Raw genomic sequence first — 17868 nt, forward strand, 5'->3', positions numbered from 1 at the left:
GGTGAAAATGCAAAACAACCCCCGAACTACTTTGTAATTCGCCTTTTAGTTTACATAGGTCATTCGTCCTTTAATATACTTTTTCTAGTTATAATTTATGTGATTTTGAAGTTCATTTAAGCCTTGATAGAGTTGTTTCTGTGTTATTTTAATGTTTTGTGGCTGAATCTATGTTGCCCCAGTTGCTTTCTATAGGCTTGGTAGGTCCACTACTTGGATGTGTTGGATGATATTTTATAAGTGCTATTGAAGTTTTGTTACTGTTATCATTATCGTTATGGTTTTATAAAGGAAAATTTTGATTGTTTATGTGTTGTGGCAACTTATTGCCTTTTGTGAATATTTGTGTTCATAAGAAGAGTTTAAATTTAGCTTGGTTGATTGAATCGTGGACTGCTGAAACAATTAGTCAAGATTAAAATGACTATACTATTTGAAACTAATTAATGGATGTAATAGGTGGTCATTATTATGTACGTGGTTCCTTTGTCATGTCTTATGTTTGCTAGGTATGTACTATGTTTGCTAGGATGTGTGATCCTTTTATTTGGCTCTAGTTTTTGGAAATTATTTTCTCTCTTGTTTTTATTTTTAATTTTTTTTCGTTGATGCTTGTGACTCTCAATAGTAACTTGGGTTATTTGCTCTCAAGGAACCACAAAACACGCCGAGTCATTCAATGTCTCTCAACTACCAAAGTTTAAATTCTGTTTTAAATTTTGTAGTAATGAGTGACTTTATATTGCCAGAACTTATGTTTAGAAACAAATGTTTCTTTGAGTGTTGAAGTTCATGCATAGTTGACAGAATTGAACTTAAAACATAGGAAACCCAATTGAAATAGTTGAAATGATGATGAATCAATTTGTGTAAAGAAGACAATTCAAATAGTTGAAATGATGATGATTTTCAATTTGTGTAAAGAGATATTCCTTCCCCACACGCTTTTACTGATCCAAAGAAGAATCAAGTATCTAGGGAAGTGTCAAAACAATCCATGGACCACTCTCTAATCTCAGAACTAGAATCACCGCTGATTACAAACATTTCTTTTCCCAGAGTCCAACCTTTTACTTTCATGGCTAGCCTTTCCAAGAACTTAAGTGGCTGGAGATAATGGCTGAAAACCAATAGCTTCTCACCACCTAATTCGCACAAGCCTAACAAATTAAGGAAGAACTTTGCCTTCACTCATTCTCTAATATCCAACTTCTCTAAGACCTAGTCCATCTGGGCATTGTCAAGCCCCTCTCTTTCTCTGGTTGACATGTCTCTAGGTGAACTCTTTAGGAGAGATCTCAATTGTGGATGCACATAAAGTGCGCTCCCATCCGAGCTGATTTTGAACTTTTCCCTTCACTCATTCTCTAAAGTCTCACAAGAAAAACAAAACTTCCAGCACACACTCTGATCCAAGCTGAATTTGAACTTCCTAACTAAGTTCTTCAGTTCTTCAACTTCACGCTTCTGTCTAGGGCTGAGGTGAAGAAATACAGTAAAGTCAACAAGTCCAGGAAATTCATCAAGAAAATCTCCTTTGTAGAAATGGAGAACCTTGCCTGTCATTTCACGTAAGTCTTGAATGACAGTTACCTTTCTCTTGAAATTCTCATCTTTCTGTAGTGCTTGCTCTACTGATTCATAGAACACATTGTCCAAGCCCTTTTCCTTCACATGCTTCCTCACGCTCGACACTCTGCTTAAGATCCGCCTCATAATCATGCGAGAAGTATCCATCCTCAAAAATTTCGAGAATTGTTTGTTGTAGTCAAAATTGCTAAGACTGGTCACAATGCATGTCACAGTGAAAACAAGTTCAGAATTAAAATAATGTGTATTAGGCTTTATGAGTATCTTATGAATACTTGAGATGATCTGGTTTTTTCATTTGCTGCTTTTTACATTTTTTATTTGTTGGTTTTTACAAAATAGACAATTATGCTTTTCAATCTAAAATGAGGGAGACAATGCATAAACATGGTTCTCGAATGTCTATGTGTTATTTTCCTAACATTCAGTGCTCTGCTGCATGATGTCCTTGGTAGATTATTTGCAACCTTGTTAAGTTATGGTTTCATGCTGCAGGTTGTTGAGGTTGCTAAGACTGCAGCAAAGAGCATTGCGGATATGCAGAATGTGGTTGAGGAGGACTCATAATCTTTGAAGGAGGATGATATGGAAGGATCTGCAATTCAAGGAGAAAATGAAGATGAGAATGATAAACGGTGTAAGGCTACTTTGGATAAATTGGAGAAGGCTAGTGAAGATACAATCCTTGGCCAGGCATGTCACAAATATGAGAATTTAAATAAATTGTATCTTGGGATTGTCTTTTCTTGGATTTCAGAGGTGCATAATTTCCTTATTCATACCCTCCATATTTGTTTACAGAGGTCATTCGTCCTTTAAATTCTCTCTCCCTAAACTTGTGTTGGTCTCATCAATCCATGATTATGGGAGGATGGACTGTGTATTGATTTAGGCTTTACTCTTTTTTTTTGCCTATCCTCAGATTTCTATCTCATTCTTTTTCTGAGTTAAAAATTAAACTGGGGCACTAGTTCTACCTCCGATTAGGGATTGTGATTAGGGATTGTTTGGGAATATGTTATTTTAGTAACTTTTTTACTTTTTATGAAAAGATGTGCAGAAAAAGTAGAGAGGTGATGTGACCCAAAAAATATAAAAAGTCAAAAAGTATGCTATTTTAGTAGCATCTCAAATTTTTTGACTTTTTAATAAGATTTCACTTTGTTCTTTCTTTATGTGCCCTTTTCTTATTGTAGGTTGGGGAGTACCAAGGTGCATACATGGTTAGACCCCTCTCTCTCTCTCTCTCTCTATTAAGAATATAGATGTCCATGGTCATATAACCATCAATTTATACTACCTTTGTATAGATTTCCAAAGGCTCTTGGAGAAGTATGGACCCGATAGGGTTGTTGATACTCCAATCACACCTATTATTAGACTTGTTCTGGCTTGCTCCTTTTGTTAATTTCCATGCTTAATTTACCAAATTATTTTCATTCTCTCTTCTTAGGTAAACTTGCAAATTTGAATTCTTGAATTTCTACAATGATGATTGACTTTTGTGAGTGTATATACATATGCTTTTTGTTTTTCCATAATTCTTCTATCTCATGTATACATGCTTGTTTTGCAAGCATCGAAGTAGGTGCTGCTTATTATGGTCTTACGCCTGTTGTGGAGTTTATGACATTTAATTTTTCAATGCAGGTCAAAGTTGTTTTATATTTTTGTCATCCCCAATACCTTGCAAAGAGAAATTTTTTGATATTCTATTTATATTTGTTTTACTTGGTTACGATGGTCAAACTTACTTTGGAGCTTTAACTAATAGTTAATTAATTTAAAATCTTGTATCTCAGCTCTTGTTGCATATAAGTTTCTCTTTATAATTTGTTGGGCGCCTTTCGATCACAGTTAATGTCTCCAAGGGATCTTAATCTTCATTTTGTTGCAGGCACTTGACCACATCATTAATTCGGCTGCAAAATCAAATTACATGTCTGCTGGCCAAATAAATGTACCTATTGTTTTTAGAAGACCAAATGGTACTGCTGCCGGTGTAGGTGCCTAACACTCCCAAGTATGGTTCCTCAAGCTTCTTTTGCAAGTGATGGTTCTTTACTCGCTTGGTTGTTTTCTAAACAAATGACACATTATTAAGCATCATTGCCTTCAGCTTTAACGTAATATGAGAGATATATAGTAACTACATATCTCTAAAGCACTATGTATAGATGATAATTGAAGAGTATTAAATTAGTGTCCAATTTGGAGGTTGCAAACAGTTGTATCAATAAGTTTCAACCTACCAATTGTTAATACAGAGAATGTCAGATTTCTTTTTTTCTTTCTTAATTTTCACTAGGTATTTATTAGGTTTAAGGTTTGAGTATCTCCAAGTCTAATATTTGATTTACACAGTATCGTTTCTTGCTCTGAACATGTTGAGTTTCTTCATTACTAATATCAAATATGCTTTCAATGATAAAATTCTAAATCAGCGACACACATAACCATTGAGGACATATATGGAATGTCATGTAGTGTTTCGCAGCATGGTATGGTGCCTGCCTTGGTTTGAAAGTGCTGGCCCCACGACGCCAAAATTGGCTTTAGCGACGGTTTTTTACCGCTGTTAAAGGCTGTAAAACCGCCATTAAAGCCTTTAACGGCGGTATTAACAGCGGTTTTGTTACCGCCGTTTATGCGCGTGTCAGAAAAAGTACAACCGTCGTAAAAAGATAAATTACCGTCGTTAAAAGTCGACCAAAAACGGCGGTAACATAGGACCAAAAACAGCGGTTTTTTACCACCGTAAATAGGTTCAAATTTTTTAAAAAATAATTCTTTCTTCTTGCACTCCCCAAGTCTTGAACCCTCAACCTCTCATCCACCCACACTAACCACTCTACCATAGCCACTCTTCATGAAATATATTCCCTAAATAAATATTTAAACATTACTTTTACTTTATTGTAGATGGTTTCGCCGGAGCTCGCCGGAGTTTCGCCGAAGCACGCCGGAGTTTCGTCGGCAAAGACCGTGTCATTAACGGCGGTAATGATTGGGCATTAGCGGCGGTTTTGTTACCGCCGTTAAAAGTGGGCATTAACGGCGGTTTTTTTAATGACGATAACAAAACTGCCGTTAATGATACCTTTAACGACGATTTTCGTTACCGCTGTTAATAGTACCTTTAACGACGGTTTTCGTTACCGCCGTTAATGCCCTGTTTTGACGTAGTGCCCCATACTAATTTGAAGATGCTCGTGGGCTACTAAAAGCTGCCATTAGAGACTCTAATCCTATTGTTTTCCTTGAAAATGAGTTGTTGTGAGTACTCAGTGCAGCATTAAGTTGTAATATATCAACCTTATCCATATATATCATTATTATTATCCTATGTGACTTTTGTGCTTCAGATATGGTGAGTCTTTCCTTATTTCGGCAGAAGTTCTTGATTCTAGTTTTTGCCTCCCAATAAGGAAAGCTAAGGTACTATTCTTTAAGATTATGATAGTTTCTGCGGCTACTTCTGCTGTCTTGTGTTGTTATTTATTTTATCATGATTCACTATTGTTGTTATTTAAAATTTATTACCTTCTGTCTCCTAGGTTGAGAAAGAAAGAAAGGATGTCACGATTATAACTTTTTCAAGGATGGTTGGCTATGCTATTAAGGTTTGTCTATGAAACTTTATATACCTTTTGAGATGTGATCTTTGTCATTTAGATATATAACCTAACGTTGCTTGTTCCATGGGAGGACAGTGCTTTTGCACAAGAAGTGATCTTAAGTTGAGAAAATGAAGCTATAGTTTGAACTCGAAAAATTTCAGGAGCATCTCTGTATTTGGTATAGTATGCTAATTAGTAATTACCCTGCATTCTACAAGGTATAGCGGTTTTGACTATCACTACCACGCGAAATACAGAGTTTTAAGGCTTGAATTAGTCTCTATGATATTGTGACATTGCTTTTCGCTTTGTGGATGAAATTACTTTGAATTGCAGCTAAGCATTCTCATATAGTCTTGCTGTAGTTCCTTAGTAAACACTTTTGTATTCATCTTCGATGAGAACATTAGTGATCTCTGTTGTTTGTTGACATTGCGTATCTTTCAAATTCTCGTTCTTATTGCCTTTGGTTACAGTTAGTCAATTTTGTGCCCCCCTTTTAAATGTAACTGTGTAGTGTGATGTTCAAGCAGCTGAGATTCTTGCAAAGGAAGAGATCAGTGCTGAGGTATAAAATACATTAAATGAATATGGTAATGTTGGTGTAAGACCTAAAATCAATTCAAGTATCAGTTTAAATATGGTAGTGTTGGTTTACTGTTTAAACAGGTTATAAATCTTTGCTCAATTAGGCCACTAGATAGGGCCACAATCAATGCTTCAGTTTGGAAAACAAGTAGACTGGTGACTGTTGAAGAAGGGTTCCCTCAACATGGTGTTGGTGCTGAAATCTGGTGTGTAACTCTTCCCACGTGCTTTCCTCGTGCAGAATTTGATTGTGATATCTAATTTACTTGTACATAGATGGATATACATATACATGCACACACACATAATATTGTTGTTTTGATTATGTGCTTGTTATTTTAAATAGTGCATTAGTTGTAAAGGAAAGGTTCATGTATCTTGATGCTCCGGTAGAGAGGATTGCTTATTTTTGAAAATTTAAATAGTGCATCACCTATTTATGTGCCATTGTGTTATAGAGTGGAAAAGTTTTTACTGCAAAGGGAATGCAAGTGCTTGAGCTTGTAGACAAGGAGACCATGGATCTTTTGAGTACAAAAACTGGTATTGAAGTTGATAAGAAGGAAGCTCAAGCACAAGATGATAAGGATGAATTGTTTGAAGAAGTGACATTTGATAGATGCTTCTACATATACGGAGGTCTAGAACAGTTGGAGATCACCTTCTTTATCTTCTTGGTTGAATGTCTTTCAATTCAATGCCATCTGGAATAATAGTTCTGGCTTAAGATTCTAAATTGCTATTATTTGCAGAAATTGGAGTCTTTGTCCAACCACTAGGCTTTGTTATTTAACCAAAGAAAAGCGAAGCAATTATCTAAATAAAAGTCCTTTTATGATGGAAAGCTAAAACAAGTGCAACACTCAGTTCAAGTTCTGAAATTGAAGGAAGTGCCACAACATCAGAAAAAGGAAAGAAAATAGAGACTGGAGTTGAGGGAAGTGCTAATGAGATAAAGTATCTACATGACTCTAGTGTCAAAAAGGCTGCTGAAATGGCTACGGGGTAATCTTGCCTCAAACAATCTATTTTTCTCCCTTCAGTTTTCAACTCTATTAATGCTATTAAGTAGGTATAACTTGTGTTGTCTACATCATGAGTGAAGATGTTGGGGTAGGAGGTGGTTTTGTTGTTTTTTGACTTCTTAAGTTTGTAATGGCCCAATTTCCATTATATCGTAAGGATCTATTTGGTGATTGGTGATTTCCTATACTGTGCCACTCAAGGTTGTAAGTACTCAAGGGTGGTCTATACAATAAAGAACCTATTTAGAGTTGGGTCTCAACTTTTAAAGTTTTGGTAAAGATATATTTACCCTCATTTGATTTGGCCTCAAAGCACTTCGTGAGGAGCAAAAAAGAGATCGTGAAAAGTTGATGAGAGAGTGAAAGGAGCATGAGAAATATTACAATGAGATGTTGAAAGAGCGAGAGGAGCGCGAAAGATGTTACAATGAGATGTTGCAACAACAGCGTAGGGACAAAAAGATCGAGAGGAGACAGATAAAAAGGTTGATCATCTAAATAATGTAGTCACCAAACTCACATAACTTTTGGGGATCTGAGGTGCTGGACTGACGTTTACTGTTTGGTAAGAACAATTTTATTGATGTTTAAAATAATTTGTTAAAATTTGTTAGATTTAACAATGAACTAGTCAATTGATATTTTTACATACTCTAGCCTAAACCGTACGTACCATTTATACTTATCGGAACAATATTATCTTTTGTCTAGTATTCCAATGGGGACAAACAGTACATAAATAGGACAACTAGGTTGGGAGTTAGAGTTAAAAATGACTTAAAGTAAGTTAAAAAGGGCGTTAGAAGGATGAAAGTACAAAACAGCCCCCCAACCACTATTGGGATGCAATGGACAGCTTCCTCGTACCAAAAATGACTTGTGAGAACTAATGGTATGTAAATTGGACACTTAAATTGGGAGTTCGAATCGAAAACGCCTTAAAGTTATTCGAAAAAAGTGGTTCGGGGGGTGAAAATGCGAAACAGCCTCCCAACCAATATTGTGCTATAATTAGAAGCTTTCCCATGCCAAATATGATCTGTATGGATAGACAATACGTAAATAAGACACGTAGGTTGGGAGTTAGAGTCGAAAATGCCTTAAACTTAGTCAAAAAAGGCATTCTGGTGGCGAAAATGCAAAACAGCCTCCCAACCAATGTTGTTATGTAACAGAAAGCTTCCCCATGCCAAATATGGCCTGTAGGGACAGACAATACATATATAGGACATGTAGGCTGGGAGTTAGAGTCGAAAATGCCTTAAACTTAGTTGAAAAAAGGCATTCGGGGGCCAAAAATGCAAAACAACCCCCCAACCAATGTTGTGATATAACCAGCAGCTTCCCTGTGCCAAATATGACCTGTAGAGACAAACAGTACGTAAATAGGACACGTAGGCTGGGAGTTAGAGTCGAAAATGCCTTTTACTTAATCGAAAAAAGGCGTTCGAGGGGCGAAAATACAAAACAGCCCCCCAATCAATGTTGTGATGTAGCGGCCAGCTTCCCCTTGCCAGATATGACTTGTAGGAATAGACGGTACGCACATGGACACGTAGGTTGGGAGTTAGAGTAAAAAATGGCTTAAACTTAGTCGAAAAAAGGCATTTGGCGAGCGAAAATGCGAAACAGACGCCCAACCAATGTTATGATGTAACAAGTGGGTTCCCCGTGCTAAATATGATCTGTAGGAACATACAGTACATAAATAGGACACGTAGGTTGGGAGTTAGAGTTGAAAATCCCTTAAACTAATCGAAAAAAGGCGTTCGAGGGGCGAAAATACAAAACTCCCCCCCAACCAATGTTGTGATGCAACGGCCAGTTTCCGCGTGCCAAATATGACCTGTAGGAACAGACAGTACGTAAATAGGACACGTAGGTTGGGAGTTAGAGTAAAAAATACCTTAAATTTAGTCAAAAAAAGGCGCTGGGGGGAAGAACATCCAAAACAGCCCCCAAACCAATGTTGTGATGTAACCGATAGGTTTCCCGTGCCAAATATGACCTGTAAGAATAGACGGTACGTAAATAGGACACGTAGGTTAGGAATTAGGGGCAAAAACACCTTAAACTTAATCGAAAAAAGGCGTTCGGATGGTGAATATGCAAAAATAATTATTAATTATGTGCAATTATTACTTGTAAAATATTACTTGTTGCCTGAAATATGTGTTCGAGTTTTACATATTTTTCTTTTATATAAATTCAAGTATGCAAAACTAATGATTTATTTGAAAATATTAGTTATATTCAAGTTTTATATTTTCTTTTATAATTTTAAATATGCCAATATTTAGTCAGTAATAATGATTAATTTTATTTGTACAGATGGTTTTTGGCGTGGAATTGTGGATATGATTGTTTTTGACAAGTATGAAAGAAATTGTTTTTAGTCTACGGATTAATATTGTTCGTACACATTAGTTTTATGGCGTGGTACAATTTAGCTTTTGACGTGGTACAGATAATTTTTGATGCAGTACAGATTACCTTTTGACGTGGTACAAATTACCTTTTGGCATGGTACAAATTAGTTTTTGGTGATACTGATTAACTTTTGGATATTAATTTTGTTTAATCTTATGTTATGTATGGAATTGTAGTTTTGTGGTTGGATTATACTTGGTTTATATGGAATTTCTATTGCATTTATAATTTGATGTTAAATATGAATTTTTTTTATGGTTGAAAATGAAATGTGTGCATGTTGTGGAATGGTTGCTAATTTCATTAGTATATGGAATATTTTATTTATATACAAGGTACAAGTTGCACTAATAATGAAATAAATACAAGCGGTCAAGAAATTAATTAAAAAAATTATAAAGCTTTTCACGACTAAATATTTTGGTAGCTAATAATGCAAGCAAAGGTTTTTCATGACTAAATGTTTAGTAGTAAAAAAGAAACAAAAGACTTTTGGCGTCCAAATAGTTAGTAGTCAAAACAAATCAAGATTAGGGAAGAAACTATTGCTGACTAAATAGTTTATTCATGAAAGAATATGGCATCCATCGGTAACTAAAATGTTTGGTCGTAAAAGACCATGAAAAGAAAATATCTAATCTTTTGCCGACTAAAATGTTCAGTCGTGAAAACTAACAATGACTAAACTATTTGGTTGCTAAATGTATTATTATTAGTGACTAACATTTTTAGTCGGTAATTATATTATTATTAGCGACTAAAATGTTTTAGCAACTAAATATTTTAGTCGCGGAAAGAGAATTTCATTTTGATTTAATTACTTATGGCGATTAAATATTTCGTCGACAAAACGTTATGTTTGGCGACTAAGTTCATTTTAGTAGCCGAAGATAAGATAATTAGTGACCAACATCAATATAGTAGCCATTGACTATTGCTGACAAGGCTTTGGCAACCAACGAGGTGACGAAGAACTTTAGTCGCCATAGCGGTTGGGTGAAGGTGGATGTGGTGGTAGGGTAGTAGCAATGGCGGCGGTGGTGTAGAGAGCGACTGTGGTGGTGGTAGAGTAATGATAGTAGTGGAGTTCAAGTGGTGATAGGGCATGACAATTGTTGTAACAGTGGTGATGGTGGTGGTGGTGGTGGTAGTGGTGGTGTAAGAGGTGGTGTACCCTTTATCCAATCCATTTGTTTCATTAAATTTTAAGGTTATAAGATAAAAGTCATTTAAATTATGACGAATTTCTCACATTAAATTATATAATTATTTAATGCTAATTGAATTTATAAATATTTATACATAAGTATCAACATATACCATTATAACCTCACAATCGCTACAATTATCACCAATATTGTTGCTACCATCTTCACCGTCACTGTCACTGTCACTGTCACCACCACCACCACCACCATTATCAAGCCACCATTGTTATTACCACCATCTTCATAATCATTGTCATCATCACCATAAAACATACCATCATTTGACTACCAATCATAGTTTTTATGATCATTGTCACCACCTCTCCACCACCACCTCTACTACTACAATCATTCACCTCCATAATCATTACCACCATTGCCAATGATTTTTTAATTTTGGGCTCTCAAAAATCCAAACTAAAAGTAAGTTATTTTATTACTCGGGCACATGGACACGTGGTATTCCTGATCTATTGGATAATTTATGTAAACAGTAACAATTTTTAATTAATTTGTTGTCTAATTAATTCTAAAATATTAAATTACCAAAATTTTAATATTTTTAAATAGAAACTTGATAGTAATAATTATTTCATTGTCTTCAACTAGCGAAATTTCGTTCTCTTCAAATAGTGAAATTTAGCCTTACTGTTTAGGTGAAATTTAACTATTAGCAAAGTGAAATTTTTAGTAAATGAGTAAAAATTATAAAATTAAATACCAAAGACGGACTAATGAGTAAATGCTTAGGTGAAATTTAACAATTAACATTATAACCACATCTGATTTGACATTTCACTTTACACGTAGTTTATCCATTTAATCTAATTAGATATGTGGCATGGTTAACGATTTGAATATTATCAAATTGGTCCTTCATCTAATCTAATTAGATATGTGGCATGATTAATGATTTTTATATTATCAAATTGGCCCTTCAATCTAATGACGACGTAGCGCATAGAGATGGCAATTTGAACCCGGCCCGACGGGGACCGACCCCGATTTGAGCGGTTTTTCCCTGAAAAATATCCCCAACGCGGCGGGGATGGTATCCAAAAATTAATCCCCGACCAATTTCGGGCTGGGGACGAGGATAAGTGTTCCAGCCCCGTCCTCGGCCCGTACCCATCCTCGTCCCCGTCCCCGTCCCCGTTTGCCCGAAGTGAACTTACTATTTTACCCTATATATATATATATACACACACACACCAAAGTTTGGTGACCAAACCCTCTCATCTCACTTCTTTCTTCCTCTGTCTGCGTCTCTCTCTCTTCCCTCTCTACTCTCTCTCACTCTCGCACCTCTCCTACGCCACTGTCCGCGATCGCCGCAGTCCGCCACGCCACAGCCACTATCTTCCCTCTCTCGCACCTCTCATCTGCTACACCACCGCCACTGTCTTCCCTCTACTTTCTCGCCTCTCTCTCTCTCTCTCCATATTCTCTCTACGTCCCCCGCTAGATCTAGGGTTTCAAACCCCTAGATTTGAGTTTGGCTTTGCCGGTGGCGTCGACCACGACCATACCGTCTCCGACATGAGCGAATCCGTTTGGCGTGAGAAGCTTCGTTTCGTCTCCGGCGGCATAACTAAGATGTAATCTCATGGTTAGATCGGAGATGCCGATGGTGTGTGTATGTATGTATATGTCCATATTTGTCTATTTTTTTTGGATCTTAGATCTGTAACCTGGTTATGTATGTATGTATATGTCTCTCTTTGTCCTTTTTTTTTTTTTTTTTTTTGTTGGATAATGGATTTGTGATGTTGATGATGATGTTGTTGTTGATGGTGTTGTTGATAGTGGATCTGTTGTTGTTGATGATGTTTTTGGGTCGGAGAATTTTCGAGGTCGGGGAAACCCGATCCCCGTTAGGGGACGGAGATGGGGACGGTGATAGCTTCCCTGTCGGGGATTGGGGCCGAGGTCGGGGAGATTTTCACAATTGGGGATTGGGGACGGGGAGTGTGATCCCCGGTCCCGCCCTGGCCGTTGCCATTCCTAGTAGCACAACCATGTCAACACCATTATTCTCGCAACTTATAGTTCATGTATTAGTATATTTATTGAATGGTTTAATTGTATCATTTTCAAGAGGAGTAAATTGATACTTCGTGATAGCTTTAGGGAGGACAAATAATACAAGGGGTGTGGTACATTTTCGTATAGTGAAAGAGAGGCCTACAAGGACGTAGAATTGCAGAAGAATCACGAGATAAATGAGAAAAAAATATGTTTTGAATTTTTTGACAATTGCCTCTACAAATTTTAATTTTTCCATTGATAAAATAGAGAGAAATAGACATAAAGAGAAAGGTGAAAAAAATAAATAAATAAAGGCTTGTGATGGATGTAGATCAATGTTAGGGTCATACATTCATTTAACTCTTGCAATTGGTTAAGCATGCAACTAACATGAAATTTCTTCAATGTTAATATTACCAAGTTTTAATTGTAGTTAATATTACCAAGTTTTAATTGTATTTTATAATTATTAAATAAACAAAAAAATTAAGATAAATTACTGTAGACACCCCATTTTTGACCGACCTTAAAACTCAGACGTCACCGATTGAGCGCTTGGTGATGTTGCATATCGTGCTCGTTCAGAGGTTTCAGAGTCTCGACTGCGAGTCTTGCCTCCGAACTTCCAAGCTCTTTTGTGTCTTGCCTCGGTTTGCGAACCAGGCTCCCTTTTCTCTGTTTTCTCTTCCCGAAGGGAGAGAGAGGTCTCGTAGATCATCTCTCAATGGCCGTAGGCTACGTTTCGTGGTCGTAGGCCATTTTGCCCGTTTGGAGTCCGGTTTCTGATTTTTCGGAGCCGTTGGCCGTGTGCCTCGGTTCGGGACCGCTTAACCACCTCCGTTTGCTCCGATTTTTGGCATGCATCTTATTTGCTCCCTTTTGAGGGATAATGTGGTTCAAAAAACCAACTTCGTGGTCGAATACCACTTCCGGTGCCTAAAAGTCAATTTTCGGGGCCTCGGGCTGCGCGTTTCGGCCCCCGAACCTTCATTTTGCATCGGTTTGAGTTCATTTTTGGCAGGGACCTCTGTTTCATTGTTAGAAAGGTCGTAGAAGGGTGGGAGGCCAGTAATTGTTTTGACAACCAGTTTTGTTCCTCCATTGCCCTCCGTCGCCCGTTTTTCCCACTTGAAAACCAATGTTGACCACCCTAAGGCCACTTTTTCCAGCCCCAAACCACTTATTTGTGTTGTACATACTTGGGAGGCCACCAATATCACATGGCCGGCCAGTAATTCTGTGTGACCCTTTTGAACCCCTCCTAAAAGTGGATTTTTCTCTCTCCAGTTTTTGACCACATGGTTGTGTTGTGCACACATGGGAGGCCACCAATCTGGGGTGGTCGGCCACTAATACCTCTTGACCTTTTTGACCCTTGGCCGGACGACCATGGGAAGGGCCGGTCGGCCGGCCACCTGCAACTTCAATAACCGGCTGGCCATGATCCCCTCCTCTGGTACATTACAAATATGTATTTTGTTTCCGCCCAGATTGTGTATCCGGGGGGCTGCACTTTTGGGGGGAAACTTGAATTCATTTCCCCCCCTTTTTTCCCACACTTTTGCCTATATATCAGGCCCTCCAGTTCCTATTTGAGGGATTACAAAAATTTGCCCTAAGCCTCTTGTATTTATCCTCCCTCTCCTTCTCTTCTAAGCACCAAAACCTCTCAAGTCCTACACCTTTTACACTACACCTCATAGCACAAGGCCTCCATACTCCATACCAGCAGCTTGAGGTTGTTTTCCAGAGTCTAGGAGCACCCAAACTTGGTCCAAAAGGCTGTCAAAGATTGGTCTTCAAGGGTAAGTCTCTTTCTCCTCTTTTTGGCTCTATTTTTGCATATAATCTAAGCTATATTTGCTTGCATATTTGGGCTCTGACCCTAACTGAAAATAGCATTATTTTGAAGTCTTTTTCATGTTTGTTTAAGGTCCTCTCCCTGTTTGAGGCTTCCTTTTTTCACTTGCTTCTTTACCTCTCTTGTATGCCTCTATCTTGCATAGTATTTTAGACCTATTTGTAAACTGTTTTGAGCTCGGTTATAAACTGTAAAGTGGCTTATTTTGAGCCCTTATTCAACATTGTTGAAGGGCTCTTCACTATTTGATGCTTCCTTTTGGCACTTGCCTCTTTATCCCTCTTTTGGCCTTATTTTAGCATGTTTTGTTAGCCCCTTGTGCTTGTATTTTTGGGCTTTGGTCCAAACTGTAAATGGCTTTATTTTGACCCTCTCTTCATGTTTGATCAAGGGTTCTTTGTTGTTTGAGGCTCCCTTTTTTCTCTTTGTGTTTAAACCTCTTTTTAGGCCTTATTTTGCATAGTATTTTTAGCTCGCATGTGCACTGTTTTGGGTTTGGTCACTAACTGGAAAATACTATGTTTTGGGCCCCTCTTCAACTTTGTTGAAGGGCCATCCTTTGTTTGAGGCCAGAAACTATCACTTGCTTCTTTGTCTCCCTTTTGGCCCATTTCTTGCACAATGTTTTAGGCCTGTTTGTGTTTAGATCCGTGGCTTGTTACAAACTGTAAATACCATGTTTTGAGCCCCTCTTCAACTTTGTTGAAGGGATCTTGGCCATTTAGGGCCAGAAGCTGCTACTTGCTTCATTATCTCCTTTTTGAGGCCATTTTTGCATGCTAGCTTAGTCCTATTTGTGTCCATTGGTTGGCCTTGATTAAAACTGTAAATATGCTTTTTTTGGGACTGTCTTGATTCTGTCTTCACACTTCATGTTCAAATTATGCATGCTTTGTATAGCTATAAGTCATTCCATGCGCCTAAATTCATGTTTCGGGTCTCATTCCATGTATCGGGTGCTATGTTTCCTTGTTTCGGGATCATTTTGCATCGCATTTCAATGCTGAAACTTGCATGTTTATATGTCATATTCCATGCCTTGCCATGTCTTGTTAGAGTGACATTTGGTGCCTTAGGGTCGGTCCTCGGTTTACGTGCATGCATGCACGCATTTCGAGTGTCTCATTTTTCATCTCATGGCCTCTTATGTGAGTGTGGCTGAGGTCCACTCATGTTGGTGTAAGCTCATTGTGCATTGTGTATGCCATTTCATTTCATTTCATAGCATTGCATATGCTAGGTTGTATGTTAACGCATTGTGTATGCTATGTTACCTCGTGCATCGTGTATGCCATTTCATAGCATTGTGCATGCTAGGGTGTATATTAGTTGCATTCATGCATTTCATGCATATTGCATTGTGTTTGGGATAGAAGTTAGCCTAAGCACGGGAAACGAGGTACGTTCCATACTCCGAGTGACGGAACGTGTCTCAATTCTTGGTCGCCGACACTCCGGATTATCCATGATGGAGCCTAGGTTTTGTTGTGTTTATATGTGCATTCATTTCATATCAAGTCGTGCAAATCGATTCCTCGGCCATCATGCATCGAGATGCGTGATTGGTGGCACGAGGATCGAGGACTACAATCCCCGAAGAGTAGTCTTGCATACATGTGTAAAAATACATTGCCATGCCCCTTTCTTGCTCTCTGTTGCAGCAAATCAACAATCAGCAACCTTCCAGAGCTTGACACGCATTCCAAGAATAAATTGCAAACAGAGGCTAATCGGGGCACCGCCGTGGATTTCCGCACAAGGCAACCTGAGCATGCATCATTCATTATCCGGAGCGGAGTCAAGGCAGTCCCTAGTTTGCGTGCTAGTTTACAGCTTTCTTAGATTAATTTGTTAATTAATTAGGATTTTGTAATTTTTTGGACTGTATTATTTATTTGGGACTGTATATTATTTATTCGGACCCTCTGCGCGAGGGCAATGTTGTAATAAGTGTGCGTGTGTGTGATGTATGTCTTCCAACCCCACGTCTTTCTCTCTTTTATTTACCAGCTTATGATGGTTAGATTAGGGCATGTTTCAATTAGCATACAGTATGATAGCATGTTTGCATTCATTCATCTGTTTTGCATGCACCGGGCTCGGCGCATCATACTAACTGCATCGTATTTTCAATTCCAAGTTAAATACATGTTAGCTGTAGCATTTCACATGCCATCTTTAGAATAGCCGAGCCTGCTGTAGTTGCATTTTTACATGTGTTGCATTAGGCATTTCCATATAATTAGGATCACGCATGGATTTCTAATTAGCTTATGTTTTGGCTTGGAGTACTCAGTAAGTTTTATGCTTTAGCATCCTTGCATGCGTGTGAGTGACTGCCATGAATAGCATGCTTACCATGAGGCTATGTGCTTATGTGATATAAACTGTCTGAATGCCTGTGGGTGAAGGTTGGGTTATTTAAATTGGAACAATTCATCAAATGTGTGTTTTAAGCCCACTAGATAGTGGCAAAATCATGTTTTCTAAGCCCACCTGAGGGTGACAAATCCACGTCTTAGCCTACTTGTGGGTAGCACCATCAAACCATTTTCAAAATAAACAAACATGAAATGTTTTGTTCCAATTCAGACGATCCAGTCTATACTTGTATGCTATGCGCATCACATAGTAAATCTAGGCTAATAATCGGAATAAGAACGCATAATGTTTTCAAAAATAGATATCATGGTTAGTAGAGGCCGATCTTTGATCGGGCGAGTGGGGGTACTCACGAAGTAACCTTCTCCAATCGTACCCAAGTTCCCGAGCCGAGGCAACTTTGATAATGACGGACACGTGGCCTTAGGCAAACGAGTCAGGGTTTCCTAAATTTTCCCAAAATAAAATATTTAGGTGGCGACTCTGTATCTGGCAAAGCAGTCCATGTTTGGCACTTCTTTCAAAATCTATTTTCTCAAAACGATTTGTCGGATTTGGACTCTTTGGTTCAGATTTAGAACTGTGACAAATTGAGAGTCCGAACTGTAGTGAGCCCAATATCGAACGGAACGGGGGACTCGTTCCTCCCGGGACGTTCGGGGACGTCTATAATTACCAATATGTCATACTTTTGGGACTTATTATCCATTAAGTCATATTGATAAATTTATCAATCTTGTAGGTAAATAAGTCTATTTAATAGGACTGTTGGTAAGTGACCAAAAAAATTATTAATTAACTATACTAGTTCAAATAATTATTTGATTAAATTATTAATTTAAAATGTTAAATTACTTTAATGTTAATATTAATTAAATTTGTTATTATTTGTAATAACTATTGATAATTAAATAATAAATTATTAGCAACATAATAGTATTAAATAATAAATTATTAGCAACATAATAGTAATTATTTTTTAATATAATTATTATTTATTGATTAAAATCATAAAACTCCATAAATCATTTTTGCATTTACAATATTAATTAAACTTTAATAAAGATAAAAATACAAACATAAATAATAAAACTTAAAAAAATGTATAAACAAATTTTTATTACAAAATTTTGTCC

The 17868-nt window shown here is 37.5% G+C and overlaps 1 pseudogene; it reads left to right on the forward strand.

The window, feature by feature from the left end:
- The first annotated feature begins 2175 nt into the window (after window positions 1-2175).
- On the forward strand, window positions 2176-6211 carry LOC114264449 (pyruvate dehydrogenase E1 component subunit beta-1, mitochondrial-like; annotated as a pseudogene).
- Window positions 6212-17868: the final 11657 nt, after the last annotated feature.

Source organism: Camellia sinensis, chromosome 1 (genome assembly GCF_055761805.1).
Source record: "Camellia sinensis isolate YWXY chromosome 1, ASM5576180v1, whole genome shotgun sequence".
In the NCBI taxonomy this organism is placed as follows: domain Eukaryota; kingdom Viridiplantae; phylum Streptophyta; class Magnoliopsida; order Ericales; family Theaceae; genus Camellia; species Camellia sinensis.